This window comes from Macaca mulatta, chromosome 17 (assembly GCF_049350105.2).
Source record: "Macaca mulatta isolate MMU2019108-1 chromosome 17, T2T-MMU8v2.0, whole genome shotgun sequence".
Lineage (NCBI taxonomy): Eukaryota > Metazoa > Chordata > Mammalia > Primates > Cercopithecidae > Macaca > Macaca mulatta.
The window spans coordinates 57,000,187-57,018,062 of NC_133422.1; positions in this window are offsets into that span (position 1 = coordinate 57,000,187).

Below are 17,876 nucleotides of genomic sequence, written 5' to 3' on the forward strand. Positions count from 1 at the left end.
TAATGTTTTGCCTTGATCAGGTCTCAAGTCTTTTATTCCTTAGTTAAGTTTATTTCTAACAATTTAATTCTTTTTTATACTATTGTAGAAAAAATTACTTTCTTAATTTCCTTTTCAAAGAGTTTGTTTTTGATGTACAGGAACACAATTGTTTTTGTATTTTAATTTTATATCCTGCAATTTTACTGAATTCATTTATTAATTCTAACAGTTTTTGGTAGAAATTTTAGGGTTTTCTACATATAGGATTATGTAATCTAAAAAAAATGATAATTTTCTTTCTTTCTTATTTAATGCCATTTAATTATTTATTTATTTTTAATTTTTTTCTTGCCTAATTGCCCTTGCTAAAAACTTTTAGTGATATAATGAACAGGAGAGGCAAGAGTGGACATGAATGCTTTGTTTCTAAACTTTCAGTTTTTTACTGTTTAGTATGATGTTAACTGATCTTTTCACATATGACCTTAATTATGTCATGGTAATTTTTTCTGTTGCTGGTTTTTGGAGAGTTTTTAAAATGAAAGGTTGCTGAATTTGGTCAAACACTTTTTGTGCAACTATTGCAATGATCGTGTTTGTTTGTTTCTTTCTTTTTTTTTTTTATCCTTCATTCTCTTAGTGTTATATATTACATTTATTTGTTTGAGTATTGAACCATTCTTTTATCCCAGGGATAAATTATAGCTGGTTATGGTGAACGGTCCTTAAGTTATTGAATTTGGTTTGCCACTGTTTTATTGAAGATTTTTACATTGTTTATCTGGGATATTGACCTGTGATTTTCTTTTTTTGGAGTGTATTTTTCTTTGCCTGGCTTTGTTATTTTAATAATGTTGTCCTCATAAAGCTGGTTTGAAATTCTTCCCTTATCATTTGTTTTTGGAAGAGAATGAGAAGTATTGATGTTAATTCTTATTTAAATGTTTGAAAGAATTTACCAGTGAGGCTTTTCTTTGTTGGGAGGCTTCTGATACTTATTCATTCTCCTTATTGGTTATTGATCTGTTTAGATTTTCTATGTATTCATTAAGTGCTGGTAGTATTAAATCAAATTCAGCTTAAAGCTTCTTCCTTACATGTTTTAAGTTCAGCCTAAAGGTGTCTCTATACATTGTGAACTATAACCTAAATGGAGCTGTAAACAGACTGTAACCTACATTTGTGACAGTCACTGAGTTTTGGCCAAAGATGGCCTATTGTTCAAATTATGTTCAAGTAAAGCAAACTGAAAGCTGTAACCAATCCGGCTGTCTCTGCGCCTCAATTCCATTTTCTGTATTTCATTTTCCTTTTTCTGTCCACAAATCTTCCCACGTGGCTGAGCTGGGAGTCTCTGAGCCTACACTGGTTCTGGAGGCTGCCCCATTCATGAATCGTTCTTTGCACAAACTCTTTTAAATTTAATTTGACTAAAGTTTTCTTTTTAAACAGTAGATTGTTTTATTTTATTAAATTATTCATTTATTCTAGACTATTTCATTTCTTGCCAAATAATTATTTACAGTAGTCTTTTATTTCTTATGATTTTTGTGGCATCAGTTGTAATGTCTCCTGTTTAAAATTTTTATTTAACTGAGTCTCTTCTCTCACGGTCTAAAGAGTTTTTCAGTTTTTTATTTCAAAAATCGAACTAATATGTTTTTTTTAAAAAAAGTCTTGCTGTTTTTCTATTCTCTATTTTACTTATTTCTGTTATAATCTTTGATTTTCTTTCTTCCGCTAACAATGGGCTTAGTTTTTATTCTTTTTTTAGTTCCTTGATGAGCAAAGGTAGGTTGTTTATTTAAGATGTTTCTCCTTTTTAAATATAAGCATTTATTATTATAACCATCCCTCTTTATACCGCTTTTTCTGAATCTCAGAAGTTTTGGAGTTTTTGCCATTTTTGTTTGTCTCAAGATATTTTTTAATTTCCTTTTTGATTATTTGATGCGTTGATTGTCCAAGAATGTGCCCTTTTTCATATATTTGTGAAGTTTTAATTTTTCCTTCTGTTATTGATTTTTTGTTTCACTCCACATTGGTTGAAAAAGTTGTTCAGTATGATTTCAATCTTCTTAAATTTGTTAAAACTTGTTTCATGACTTAATATACTACCTATACTGCAAAGTCTTCTGCGCATGCTTAAGTGGAATGCATCTTCTACTGCTGGTGGGTGGGATGTTTTTGATATGTCTGTTTGATTCATTTGATTAATAGTGTTATTCAAAGCCAATGTTTACTTACTGATTTTCTCTTGGTGCATTATATCTATTATTGAAAGTGGAATATTGAAGCCTCTTACTCTTAGTGTATTTCTATCTCTTTCTTCAGTCTGTTAATGCTTGTTTTATATATCTAGGTGCATGATGTTTAGTGAATATATACTTACACTCAATTGTTATATGTTCAAAATGAATGGACTGCTCTATCATTAGTATCATCCTTCTTAGTCTATAGTGAATTTTTTTCTTAAAATCTATTTTGTCTGATAAAACTATAGCTATTCCTGCCTTCTTTCGATTACAGTATTGGATGAATTATTTTAATGCTTAATTTAGCACCTCTATCCTTGTGTTTTGTAAAATGTCCAGCTAAGGTAGAAAAGTCATCACAAGTAGAAAGAGGGATTTTAAATAATTGAGACAGTGTGATGGATGAAGGATTAGAGAACTATCAAGTTGAGTGGGGGTTGGGGGGAGGCAAAATAATCTAGATGGAGGAGATCCAAGGGAGCATGCAAGATAATAATTCTAACTACTTTATGGAAGAAAGGATAAAACAATTCAAGGGGGAAGTACTTTAAAATAGTGTTACCATTTTGACTAAAAGTCATATAGCTTTATATTTTTCTTTGAATTTTACCCTGGAATTAAACTTAGTGTAAATAATTAAAAAGTAATATCTATGCAAAATGACAGACATATCATTGTCTATCTTGTCAGAATTCAAAACACTCAGTTTTGTAATACAATGTAATACCCCCTACAGAATTCTATGCACATATAGCTTATTTATGTTTGCATTTGTCTTGAGTTACTAATGTTCCAAAACCACACATGCATGGAATAAATGCATTATCATAAAACAGCAAAACTATTCTTTTTTTTTTTTGAGGTTGCAAGATTTTAATAGAGTGGAATCAGAGCTCCGATACAAAGGGAGGGGACCCAAAGAGGGTAGCCATTGCCAGCTTGAATACCTGGTTTATATCTCGATCATTGTCCCTTCCGCTGTGCTTTCAGGCAACAGATGACTGGCTATTTCTTTACCTCCTGTTTTTGCCTAATTAGCATTTTAGTGAGATCTCTTTACTATCTGAATGTTCCGGTGTGAACTAAGTTGCAAGCCCCATGTTTAAAGGTGGAAGCCCCATCCCCTAGCTAGGCTTAGGGATTCTTAGTCGGCCTAGGAATCCAGCTAGTCCTGTCTCTCAGTCCCCATTCTCAACAGGAAAACCCAAAACTATTCCTAATCACAGTTAGACTTGGCTGTTTGCTGTTCTTGACTTCAACTAGACATGACAAAAACTTTTACGATAGCCACTATAATAAGTTAGTAAACTTACTAGTTTGCATATCTTCCTGTACCTCACTACTATATCAATATTCTGTTATATCTTTCTGGAAGAAAATATATAATTTTCATCACAATTGTTTTCTTCATGTCAGTATATTTTCAAATAGATCAGTGGTTATTAGGTAAATCATTAAAAAAGAATGAAATAATTTTTAGCTGAGAATAAACCTTTTTCTTTCGTAATTTCCCCACACTTTCTAATAATACATGCTCGTTTAAATGTTTGTTTTTTTTTGTTTTTTTTTTGTTTGTTTTTTTTGTTTTGTTTTTTGTTTTTTACAGTAAATGGTGTTTAATTTGACCAAGGAAAGAATAAAACTGTAGCACAAAATAGAAAACAACTAAATATTCCTTTTATAGCTATATCAGCAATCAAGTGTTACATTTTGTTAGACTGTTGAAACAGATAAGACAAGTATTTTTTTTCAGTTATTCTCCAAAATATGTATATTCTTAAAATTTGTTTTTCTATTATTATTTCCTTCCATTTACTAACCCAGAGCAATATATTTTCTGTTGACTGAATTGATATTTATTTTATTGAATACTTAGGGGACAAAGAGATGAACTATGTGCAACTTTAAGATTCTTTTGTATCATATTTTCAAGAATAAAAGAGATATATGAATTTTGGAAACGGCAGAGAGAAACCAAAATTTTCAGAGTTGATATAAACTTACATTTTTAAAAAAGAAAAATAATTTTTTCTGTTAAAATTTCAAGATCGAAATAAAATAGCAATTTTATTACAATATCATTTAAAATACTCCAGATGCTTATTTAGTTGATTTTATTTAAATGTGGTTATTTATGTATATTATCACTGTCTGATTTGTCTGTCTACCTTATTATGATTTTTAAAATTTGCAAAGTTCCCATAGAAATTTAGTAAACTGCTAAAAGCCATCTTTTCCCTAGAGAGTTTGCCTTCACACAGCATATCAATTGAAAACACAGCCATTCTACACAAATCCCTCTACAACTGCACTTCGTGAGCCATGCTTCCTACAGATTGTTAGCAGAAGGGAAGAAGGATGTAGACAACTGTAGAAGTATACCATTTGGCCTAGGACATATCATTCAATTTATTGTAATATTTAAAAATACATTCAGTCATAATTATGAAATATATTTCTGTAATTGCAAATAACTGCAAATTTAAAATGTTTTTAGTCAACGTATTTTTACATTGGAGATATTTTCTATTCATATGGTTTAAGAACTTATATATGAACTTTTAATTTTTTTTACTTAATATTTATTTTTTAAAAATATACTTTCTATTCTATATATCTGTTGGCCTTTTAAAAAAGGAATATGTAGATTACAAAATTAGAAACATAAATTGGTTCATATTGCCTTATATACATTTTAACTTCTCAAGTAAGTGATAAAGTTTTCTAATTTAGTCTAAGTAGTATTTATAAGTGTTTTTTAAAAATCTTTTATATATGTGTATATATATATATGCTATAAAATAAGCAATGTGCATATGGTTGAACTGTTTTTCAGATAATTGCAATACATCTAAGGGATTTCTTTGCATTACTGAGTTATATTAAATTGAACAGATATTTAACTTTTTAAAACTATTTTTCTACTGATGGGAATTCACATTGTTTCCACTTTTATATTAAAAATATTCTGTAATTGAATACTGGGAATGTGGTACAGTAGAAAGAACCAGAAATCTGACTCCACATCCAGAAAATAATTACACAGACAGAATCTGTCTGATGATTCTGGAACTCTGGAGTCTATGGATACCTTGCAACTTCCAGGGGAAAGCTAGCACACTGCATTGCAGATCATTTTGGTCAAATTCAGCTCTTAGTTCAGCAATGGCTCCCCAGCTTTCATTCCCATAGCAGAAAACCGCACATGTTCCTGATACAAGTTGGCAAGTTGGTTGTGGGAACCAAGGTGGGTGTTTAAAATCCTGCTCTTTAAATATTGGGAATCTATGTTCTGATCACTGATTGCTGCTTCTGATCACAGAGTGCAGACACAGATGCATGTAACCATTATGGCTGCAACTGCTCACATTTTTGCAAGTTTCTCCCCCTCTGGCAGAAGTGATTTTCTGGGGAATTAAAGAGTCAGGAATTTTTTCCTCTTCTCCTTTTGAGAATTAGACAGTAGAGACTATAATATTGAAAATTAACTGTTTATATGACAGAGGGAGTAGACGTTGTGGAGAAGGTTAGAAAATCATGGTGCTTGTCCAGAGAAAGATATAAGCCCCAAAAGACCTAAAATGAAAATATTAAGTTTACACCACAGACTGATACTGCTGCAGGAAGTCAGGGACCCAGAACAGAGGGACTGGTTTGAAGCCGTGGCAGAAGAACATAAATTGTGAAGATTTCATGGACATTTATTGGTTCCCAAAATTAATACTTTTATAATTTCTCGCGCCTATCTTTACTGCACTTTCTGAACACAAATTGTGAAGATTTCATTGACATGTATCACTTCCCCAGTCAATCCTCTTATAATTTCCTATGCCTGTCTTTATTTTAATCTCTTAATCCCATCATCTTCTTAAGATGAGGATGTGTGTCGCCTCAGGACCCTGCAATGATTGTGTTAACCATACAAATTGTTTGTAAAACATGTGTGTTTGAACAATGTGAAATCAGGGCACCCTGAAAAAGAGCATAACTACAGCGATCTTCAGGGAACAAGGAAAGATAACCATAAGGTCTGACTGCCTGTGGGGTTGGGCAGAATAGAGCTATATTTTTCTTCTCACAGACAGCCTATAAATGGACGTGTGAGCCGGAGAAATACCTCTGAATTCTTTTCCCAGAAAGTAATATTAATAATTGATAACCCTGGGGAAAGAATGCATTCCCAGGAGTAGGTCTATGGATGGCCACTCTGGGATTGTCTGTCTTATGTGGTTGAAGATAAGGGATAAAATACGCCCTGGTCTCCTGCAGTGCCCTCAGGCTTACCAGGATTGGGAAATTCCAGCCTGGTGAATTCTAGTCAGACTGATTGTCTGCTCTCGAACCCTGTTTCCTGTTAAGATGTTTATCAAGAGAATGCATGCCCAGCAGGACACGGAACCTTGATGAGGTTCTAATTTCGCCCTCTGCCTTGTGATCTTTTATTGCCCTTTGAAGAATGTGATCTCTGTGACCTACTTCCTATTCGTACTCCCCTCCCCTTTTGAAATCTCTAATACAAACTTGTTGGTTTTGCAGCTCAGGGGCGCCATCATGGTCCTACCAATATGTGATGGCACCCCACAGAGGCCCAGCTGTAAAATTTCTCTCTTTGTACTCTTTCTCTTTATTTTTTAGACTGGCCAACACTTAGGGAAAATAGAAAGAACCTACATTGAAGTATTGGGGGATGGTTCTCCAGATAGATACTCAGGATAGAGACTGTCTACAGCAATAAAAACAAAGAAGAACAAAATAAAATCACAACCTAAGAAAGGGAGGAAACGTGATTTCTAGAGTTACCACATTGTTAAATTCAAATGTCCAGTTGTCAATAAAAAATTACAGAAAAGTCTCATTCACAGGAAAATAAATAAATGAACAGAAACTGTACATGAGAAAACCCAATGGCAGATCTACCAGAAAAAGACTGTAAGACAGCTGTCTTAAAGATATTCATATTGGTAGAGGCCTATGTGGAAAAAGTCAAGAATATGATATATAAAACAATATGATTATATCAATTAGAAAATATAAAATATAAAAAATTGATTTAATAATAAATTCTGCTATGGAACAATATGACTTTAAAAAAATGCTACAGAAATTCAAAGGTGGATTTGAGCAAGCGGAAGAAAGAATCAGTGAAACTGTAGATTGGACAATTGAAATCATTGTGTCTGAGGAATAGAAAGAAAAATTATTACAGACATCTGAACAGAGCCTAAGGAACCTATGTAATACCACCGCACAGGTCAACAGATGATTATGAGACTCATATAAGAAGAAAGAGAGAAAGGGGCATAGAGAATACTTAAAGGAATAATGGCCCCAAATGTCCAATTTGATAAAAGACTTAAATATAAACATCTAAGCAGTTTAATGAAGTCTAAATATAATAGAGACTTGCACCAAGAAGCATTATTATAGTCAAGCTGTTAAAAGACAGAAAGTTTTGGCCGGGCGCGGTGGCTCAAGCCTGTAATCCCAGCACTTTGGGAGGCCGAGATGGGCGGATCACGAGGTCAGGAGATCGAGACCATCCTGGCTAACACGGTGAAACCCCGTCTCTACTAAGAAATACAAAAAATAGCCGGGCGAGGTGGCAGCGCCTGTAGTCCCAGCTACTCAGGAGGCTGAGGCCGGAGAATGGCGTGAACCCGGGAGGCGGAGCTTGCAGTGAGCTGAGATCCGGCCACTGCACTCCAGCCTGGGCTACAGAGCGAGACTCCGTCTCAAAAAAAAAAAAAAAAAAAAAAAAAAAAAAGACAGAAAGTTTTGAAAGCAGCAAGGATATCACATACAAGGAATTCTTCATAAGATTATCAGCAGATTTTTTATCAGACACTTTGGAGGTCAGAAGGAAATAAGTGGATACATCTAATGTGCTAAAACTAAAAACAAAAGCAAAACTGTCAGCCAAGAATCCTTTATGTGTCAAAATATGTCAAAATGACCATTTAAAAGTGAGAGAGAAACTAAGTCAGTTTCAGATAAACACAAGCTGAGAAAGATCACTACCACTAGCCCTGCCCAGGAAGAAATGCTACAAGGAATATTGCAGGTTAAAATGGAAGGACACTAGACAGTAGCTCAAACCTGTGTGAAGAAATAAATATTGAAGTAAAAGTAAATGCATGAACAATTATAATAGCTGGTATTATTGTAACAGGTTTGTGGCTGGGGTGGTGGCTCATGCCTGTAATCCCAGCACTTAGGGAGGCCGAGGCAGGCAGATCACAAGATCAGAAGATTGAGACCATCCTGGCTAACACGGTGAAACCCCATCTCTACTAAAAATACAAAAAATTAACTGGGCGTGGTGGCGGGTGCCTGTAGTCCCAGCTACTAGGGAGACTGAGGCAGGAGAATGGCATGAACCTGGGAGGTGGAGCTTGCAGTGAGTGGAGATTGCGCCACTGCACTCCAGCCTGGGCAACAGTGTGAGACTCCATTTCAAAAATAAAATAAAATAAAATAAAATAAAATAAAATAAAATGTAACAGGTTTGCAATCATATTTTGTTTTCTACATAATTTAAGAAACTAATGATTTTTAAAAATCTTTAGCTAATAATATTAAACAATTATTAGCTTATGGTTTTGGATGTGATGAATGAAGATGCAATTTTGTGACATCAAGAACTAAAATGATTGGGAACAGTGCTGTAAAGTAGGAGAGTTTTTGTGTGTCATCAAAGTTTGAGTATTATAACTGTACAATGTTGATTATAATCCCCATGGTCACCAAAGAAAAAGAAAGAGTATAGAATATAAAAAAAAGGAAATGAGAATTAAAATATTTCAGTACAAAATATGAACTATATACAAAAAAGAGAGGAATGCAGAAAATTAGGAGCAAAAAAGCTACAAGTCATATAGAAAACAAATAACAAAATAATAGAAGTATGTCCCTCTTGTCAAAATTACTTTAGATATAAATGGTTTAAACTCTCCAATCAAAATGCAGAGATTAACAGAGTAGGTAAGAAACAATAATCCAACTACATGCTGTCTACCAGTGACTCACTTTAGATCAAAAGTCAAAAACAAGTTGAAAGCAACACAATGGAAAAAGACATTTCCTACATGTAGTAACTAAAAGAGATAAGACTGATTGCCTATAATAATAAAAGACAAAATAGACTTTAAACAGACAAAAATTATATGACACAGGAGGATATTATATGTTAATAAGAGGTGAAATACAGCAAGAAGATATAACAATGACAAACATTTATGCACCTAATATTAGTCAAAATATATGAAACAAAATTCACAGAAATGAATGCAAAAATAGACTTTTTTTTTTTTTTTTTTTTTTTTTTGAGACAAAGTCTCGCTCTGTCACCCAGGCTGGAGTACAGTGGCACGATCTCAGCTCACTGCAAGCTCCGCCTCCCGGGTTCAGGACATTCTCCTGCCTCAGCCTCCGGAGTAGCTGGGACTACAGGCACCCGCCACCACGCCCGGCTAATTTTTTTATATGTTTTTAGCAGAGACGGGATTTCACCATGTTAGCCAGGAAGGTCTTGATCTCCTGACCTCGTGATCCGCCCTCTTTGGCCTCCCAAAGTGCTGGGATTACAGGCATAAGCCACCTTGCCTGGCCAAAAATAGACATTTCTATAACAATAGTTGAACATGTTAATATCCCACTCTCAATAACAAATAGAAAAAACAGGGAGAAGATTAACAAGGAAATAGAGGACTTGAAAAACATAATAAACCAATTAGATCTGAAAGATATATACAGCAGTACTCTACCCAACAACAGCAGAATAAACACTCTTCTAAAATATACATGTGGGGTTTTTGTTTTGTTTTGTTTGTTTTGTTTTTCTTTTTTCTGAGATGGAGTCTTGCTCTGTCATCCAGGCTGGAGTGCAGTGGTGCGATCTCGGCTCACCACAACCTCCACCTCCCAGGCTCCAGTGATTCTCCCACCTCAGCCTCCTGGGTAGCTGGGATTACAGGTGAGCACCACCACTGCCAGGCATTTTTTTTTTTTTCTTTTCTTTTCTTTTCTTTTCTTTTCTTTTCTTTTCTTTTTTTTTTTTTAAGTAGAGACAGAGTTTCACCATGTTGGCCAGCCTGGTATTGAACTCTTGGCCTCAAATGATCCGCCTGTGTCAGCCTCCCAAAGTGCTGGTGAAGTTTAGCAACAACCATATGAATGTACTTAATACCATTGAACTGTACACTTAAGATGGCTAAGATGGTAAATATTAGGTTATATTTATTTTACCAAAATTTTTAAAAATTGAAAGATTAAAAAAGATAAGTAGAGAAATTTGAGTATAACTGGCTAACAGATGACATCATCACCAGTTTAAATATATATATATATATATATATACACACACACACACACACACACATATATTAGTTTTGTTAGAAGTGTTTATGATATTACGGTTATGATGAAAAAATGTTTTTATTTTTAGACATGGATACTGAAGTATAGATGCTTCTGGACTTATGATGGCAATGCATACCACAATTCCATTGTAAATTTAAAATATCCTAAGTTGAAAATGCACTTAATACACCTAACTTACTAAACTTCCTGAAAATCAAAGGTTCCCAATTCCCAGGCCACAGACCGGTACTGATGGATGGCCTATTAAGAACTGGGCCTCACAGCAGGAATTGAGTAGCAGGCGAGTGAGCATTACTGCCTGAGCTCTGCCTCCTGTCAGATCAGCAGCGGCGTTAGATTCTCATAGGAGAGCAAACCCTTCTGTGAACTGTGGGTGCAAGGAATCTAGGTTGCGTGTTTCTTACCAGAATCTAATCAGGTCCTGATGATCTAAGGTGGAACAGTTTCATCCTGAAAATATCCCCCTGCCCATCCCTGTCTATGGAAAAATCGTCCTCCATGAAACTGGTCTCTGGTGCCCAAAAGGTTGGGAACCGCTGCTGAAAATCGTAGCTTAGCCTAACTTACCTTAAATGGGCCCAGAACACTTACATTCGCCTACAGTTGAGCAAAATCATCTGGCAACATAGTGCGCTGTAGAGTATCAGTTGTTTACCTTGGTGATTGCATAGCTGACTGGGAACAGTTGCTTACTAAGATTACCCAGCAAGGCAAGACAGTATGCTACTGCTTTCTACCAAATGCATGTCACTTTCACACCATCGTAAAGTCAAAAATTAAAGTTAAACTATCATGAATTAGGGATCATCTGTGTTTAGTGGTGAAATATCTTGATGTTTGTAATTTAATGTATATACTCCAACAACAATAAAATAGATAGAGAAATGTGGCAAAATGTTAACTATTAAATCAAGATGATGTGTATACGGTATTTATTTTACTATTCTCTTTCTCTTTGTTTAAACATTTCCATAATAATTTTAAAAATTATATTATTTGTTGAACTCATATGCTCTGTAACATTGTCCTTTTTAAAAATATTTTATTTGTTCATAAAAGTCATATGCTCAGGAATGAAAATAGAGGAAAGTAAATACTATTGACCTATCACTCACAGAGAGCTCTTGTCAATAGCATTTATCTTTACAGGCTTTTATTCTGTGCTTATTTATTATTTTTTGTGAACAAATCATAACAATTTTTGTGATATGCTCCCTGTCAATATCATTAATATGTTCCATTAAACCCCTTTCTAAATGTTCTGGGATATGAACAGAGAAATTTTCAGGAGTACGATTGTTGGCTCAAATTGTATATGTATTTATAATTGTAATTGTTGCTGCTAGATATATTTCTAGAAATATTATAATGTTACCTATTCCCATCACTGATCTTTAAGGAGGAAAATATTTTACTCAGGCCTTATGTAGCTTTTTAATTGAAAAGAAATTCAGTACTATAAATGCTTTAGGCTTCTCTCTTATCTCTTGCTCAACCCCCCAAGGAAAAAAAGAATGATATAATCTTATTGACAAGATAGGATAGAAAGACTGTATATTTAAACTTAGTCCCTTTCTCTTCCCTTTCATTTTTAATTTGGCTTATCTGAAGGGAACATGTATTTCTATTTTGCCGTCATACACTAAGAAAGCTTACTTCCATGAGAGAAGCCTGTAATTGTTAGATTGCCTATGAGGTGGTAAATAATATTGCCAATAATATAAGACACATTAACAGATACCAGCTTTTATCTTTAATACAGATTATTTTTGATTCTCTATGTACCTATTTCCATGTAAACAGTCACAGTTTCTTGCTAACTCTGGACTGTATAAGAGAGTGCTATTTATCTGGTTTCTGGAAAACCCCCAATTTCATGTGCATGGGCAATAACATTGATAGAGAAAAAGTGGAATTTTAGGGGGCAAGCATAAAGAGATTGTGGCTTTTATCAGAGGCAAAGAAAGTGACTTCAATTATTACTAATTGTCAACTAGGCACCAAATGACATAAGGTTTTGAAATTTTGGGATGACTCAAGTCTTTGCACAGGATAGTAGCTGTTTAATGTAAATAGAAATGTAGGTGCTGACCTTAAGTACAAACTATGGAGCTCCATGAAATAGTCCAGCATAGGGATGGGTATGAGGAGCTCATAATTTTTGCCAAACTTGAGCAGAGATTAACTTTGTATGGGCATTTGTGTGTTTGCGTGTGTAACTTGAAAATAGCATACAGTAAACTTTATTTTTGCTGGAGGGGGCACATAGTACAGTTGTGTGAACTTTAATATGCACTGTCCTCTCTCTGTATATACAGAGGATCAGTTCCAGGACCTCCATATACCAAAATCCATGAATACAAGTCTCCCAGTTGGTCCTGTAAAACCTGGATGTACAAAATGTCATCTCTCTGTAAAGGCAGTTGGGCATCCCTCCAATACCTTTCTGTGCCTGGCCTATTTCACTTAAATAATGTCCTCCTGGTTACATATTCTGAATACTTAGTCATGTGATTTGCAGTATAAACAAGTCTCTACCAGTAAGACTCCACCGGTAAGACGCAGATGCTCTTGTTTCACTGTTCAGCTGACATTTACCAGGCTGGGACACTGGTTTCCTGGCAGTAGTAGCTGCTGACTCGTATCTGCCCTCTTCTCTGGAGTTTTGCACTCGACTGATGACAGTCATCTTACTTTGAGATGATTGTGAGATTAGACTCCTTAGCAAAGCTCCATGGATCCTGTACCAAAGCCAATGGCCAACCCATGGGGTCATAGAAGCACAAACCACTACTTTATAAGTATAATGGCTTTGTGTCATGATCTACACAGCAAAATTTCCCCAGGAAATAAGCGAGGACAGTCATCTCCTAAAATCACACTTTTGTTTAGTTCAAGGGTGAGTAAATTTTTATGTATGGGGACAGATAGCAAATATTTTAGGGTCTGCAAACCCATATGGTCTCTATTGCAACAACTCAGCAATGCTGGTGTAGGGACAAAGGAGACAGTAATTAGCAGAGTAGAGTACTAGCATAAAGACAGTTAAATAGAGCAGAATAGAGCCCAGAATATAATCCATTAATAGAATATCAAATGATCTTCTACAAGGGTGCCAAGAAATACAAAATGGAAAGGATAGTCTCTTCAACAAACGGTATTTGGAAAACTGAATATTCGCATACAGAAGGTATTTGGAAAACTGAATATTCACATACAGAAGAATGACGTTGACCCTTAGATCATGCTCAAAAACCAACTCAAGATGAATTAAAGATTTAAATAGAACACCTTTAACTGTAAAACTCAGAATATAATATAGGTGGAAATCTTCATGACATTGTTATTGGCAATGATTTTTTGAATCAGACACCAAAATCATGGGTAACAAAAGCAAAAATAGATGAGTGGGACCACAAAAAAATAAAAAACAAAGTTTTTGCACAGCAAAGGAAATAATAGAATGTAAAAGCAATCTATGTAATAGAAAATATTTGCAACTCATACATCTGATAAAAGGTTAATATACATAATATATGATAAACTTCTTCAACTCATATTGAAACACTAAATAACTTAATTAGAAAAGGGATAAAGGACTTGAATAAATTTCTTTCTGGAGAAGACATACAAATTGCCAACAAGAATATGAAAAAATGTTTAATATCACTAACCATCAAGTAAATGTAAATCAAACCCACAATGAGATAAAACCTCACATCTGCCAGGATGGCTATAATAAAAACAAAACAGAGATAATTAGTGTTGGTGAGGATGTAGAGAAACGAGAATCCTGATACACTGTTGGGAATGTAGAATGATACAGTCACTGTGAAAAACAGTATGAAAGTTTCTAAAAAAATTTAAAAGAGAACTACCATGTGATCAAAGATTCTTACTTATGGATATTTGTTTTAGAAAACTGAAATCAGAATTTTAAATGATTTTCTGATGTTAAAGAAATAGGTGCATTCCCATGTTCACTGACATGTTTCTCTTGAGATCACTCCCTCAAGAACTCATTTGTACAAGAATCTCCATCTCACCTCTGTTTCTGGAAATGCTTACCTATGGACACCATGTTTCCCAAAGCATGTAACATTTTGTTTTTGCAATTTAGAAGCTGGGGATTGAAAAAAAGACCACTATAGTACCCTTCAGGCAAACTATTTACTGATTATATATTATTAAATGTTGAATATCTCGTTACTTAGCTGATGCAATTGTTTCTATTTCTTAGCATTTTATCTCTCCACTTTTTGGCATATGCATTAATTGACGATGATAGGTCTTTATTAACAGCACATATATAATGTCTCTTTTTAAGAGAAAAACATTTACAATTACGATAAAAATAAAATAATGTTCATTATATTATTTTAACTTAGGTGAAAAATAATGGTATTCATAGGGTTCAGGACATGCTACCCCAAAACGTGGTACTTTGGCATTTGAGGAAACAGCAGAAAAAGAAAGTTCTCTCTGACCTTCCCCTCAATCTTCTCTGAAGCAGGTCATAAAACCTAGGAAGAATTGTTTCACTTCTCCTAAAGCAAGTCATAAGATCCTTAATTGAGAGGTGCCCTCTCTATATCCAGAGGAAAGGAGCCTAAGCACAGAGACACCAGAATCTGAACAAATGGGCCTTGGCCTTGCTAAATTCTTCCCTAGTTTACCCAGTGGATCATTTCCACTTTGTCCAATTATATTTTCCCATGACAGTCCACTCTTAAACCTAAGCACAAATACACAAGTTTCCCTTTTCTTTGGGTCTGAATTTCCTTATGAAGGCTCCTGTGTCATGTAAAACTTGTATTACATACGTTTGTTAACGTTTTTCCCTTGCAAAATGGCCGTTTGTTGTAGGCAGCTCAGCCAATAACCTATGATGGATAAAGAAAAAGTATTCCTTTTTTCTCCTACAGTGTATATCTATTAGGTGCATATATGTGCATATGTGTTTATTCATATGAATGTATTCACATATGCATACAAATAAATTATTTACTGAACATGTTTTTCAATAGTGATAAAGAGATGACAGCTTTAATATGTGGAGAAAAATATTTCTACATATATTTTACTTGTAAATCTCTCACTTTCTGGTCTGAATAATCACTTTTATATGTAAATCATCACAAGTGCAATTAAGTAAAAACTAGTTATTTGGATGCCCTGGATTAGAATCTTCATAATATGTGTCCATGCTTGAGTGTATATGTGTTTTCCTATTAAAGAGGCATGTAATAAGACGAGAAGAAAAATAGACTAGAATCGGTGGCAACATCCTCACCTTGTCTATAAATGGACACAATATAGAAATGCACACACAGACCAATTCAGTGAAATGTCATACCATATATTTTGCCTATTCTGTATGCATATCATATTTTTGAGACCATTTTAGCTCAGCCAAACAGTTCTTTTTCCCTTTAAAAAAGATTAAACAAAGCTGCTCAAAGAAATTAATGTTCTTCATGAGTGATAAGGTTTTGGCAGTAAATAGCAGACCATTGGACTTACAGTGGCTCATTCGTTCAAGATATCAAGATATTCCATTATCTCACATGGCAAAATAGCTAGAGAAAGGAAGTTTGTCTTACATTCAAAACAGGTTTGTGGCAGTTCCAAGCATCGTATCACACACTTCTGTCCCAAAGTGGAGCATAGAAAAAAAAATGGTTTTTGTTTTGTTTTGTTTTTTTTTCATTTTACACAGGGCTAGTCTCCTTTTTTTGTGTGTTTTTATGTTGAAAAAGATATGTTCGGAATTCTTCCATAGAATTATGTATTAGGACTAATCCGACTTGGTCACATACTTTGTCATTTGAGACTGCAATATGTCCAAAGATAAATGGCCTAATAGGATGGGTACACACCAATAATGTTTCTTTCTCTTTGGAAGAAAAGGTTAACGTGTTGTTTTAAATATTAAATTGAAAGTAAAGAGAGTAGAGTAAAATTGCGAGAAGCATTTTATAGTTGATAAATTATGCATCAGAGACTTAATCATTCTTCTCACCTTCCTCTCACGTAGACTTTAATCCTAGTGGCAGGTAAATATAAATAGTTAATTAGACACCTAAAACTTTCAGAAATATTCTGCTTAATATCAGTTCTGTTAGGATAAAAGATTTTGATGACACTTTATTTCTACATTGGTAGTATGTTGAATTGCTAAGTACAGAGTTAAGCAGATTGAGAATAGTCTTCTATTTAAACATTAATGAAAATTAGAGAATGAAGCATTAACTCTAATTCCTTATCCAAATCTTATATAATTCATGAATAAATAAAGATCAATGATGGTTTTTGGAAGCAGACACCAGTTTTTAAAAATATTCTTTTATAAAATTATATCTGTGCCAAATCACATATCTGGGATTAGTTTTATTTAAAGAAACTTTGCAAAGAGTTATTTGCTTTTCTTCTATATATATATATATTTTCTAAGAGGCACTGCTGGGCCACATTTTACATTAGGGAGAGACCAAGTTAGAGAATTTTTTCAGTAACTTAATCAAAATCACAAAGTATATCATGGGTAGGGCTGATATTAAAATCTAGGCATGATTCATTCCTTCTTTTCTAGTTTTCAATAAGAATCTTCAATTTTCATCACTATGTTAACAATCATACTTTTTATTTTGCTTTTCATTTGAAAGAAAAAAAGCCAAGTAATGTTTATTATTTTGTCTACTTAATCACCATTTCTCCTCTAACACTTCCTCAATATCTTCAAAGAGTTCTTGGAGTTTAAGTACAATGGTTTTAAAAGTTTGTTCCTCAGACTTTTGCATTCTTTTGCCTCAGCACAAACTGTAAGCATGTTTGTACTGCAGGTTCATAGACTGCCCACCTTGACATACTGAGCCTGCATATCTGGGGGATTAGTCAGGGAATTCTTTAAGGAAAGACTGAGAACCACCATTTTAGATGATAATTTTTAAAGTAAAATTTATACTGAAATTCAGTATAAATTTTAAAAGTTAATTTCAATTTTGTTTTTTTTTTTTACTGCAATTTGTGAACATTAGTTTGGATTTCATTCTCAGCATAACTTTAACATAGGGTGAAATCTACTCTCTCCTTTGAAAAAATTAAAAGCTGTTTATTATTTTCTCTATATTTTACATAATGGAATAAAAGATAGAAGAATATCAAGAAATTCAATAGAGAACTACTTCCTGAGTTTGCATGTATAATGAAAAATATGAAGAAAGTTACTATTAATACAATAATTATACAGGCATGTGTGTG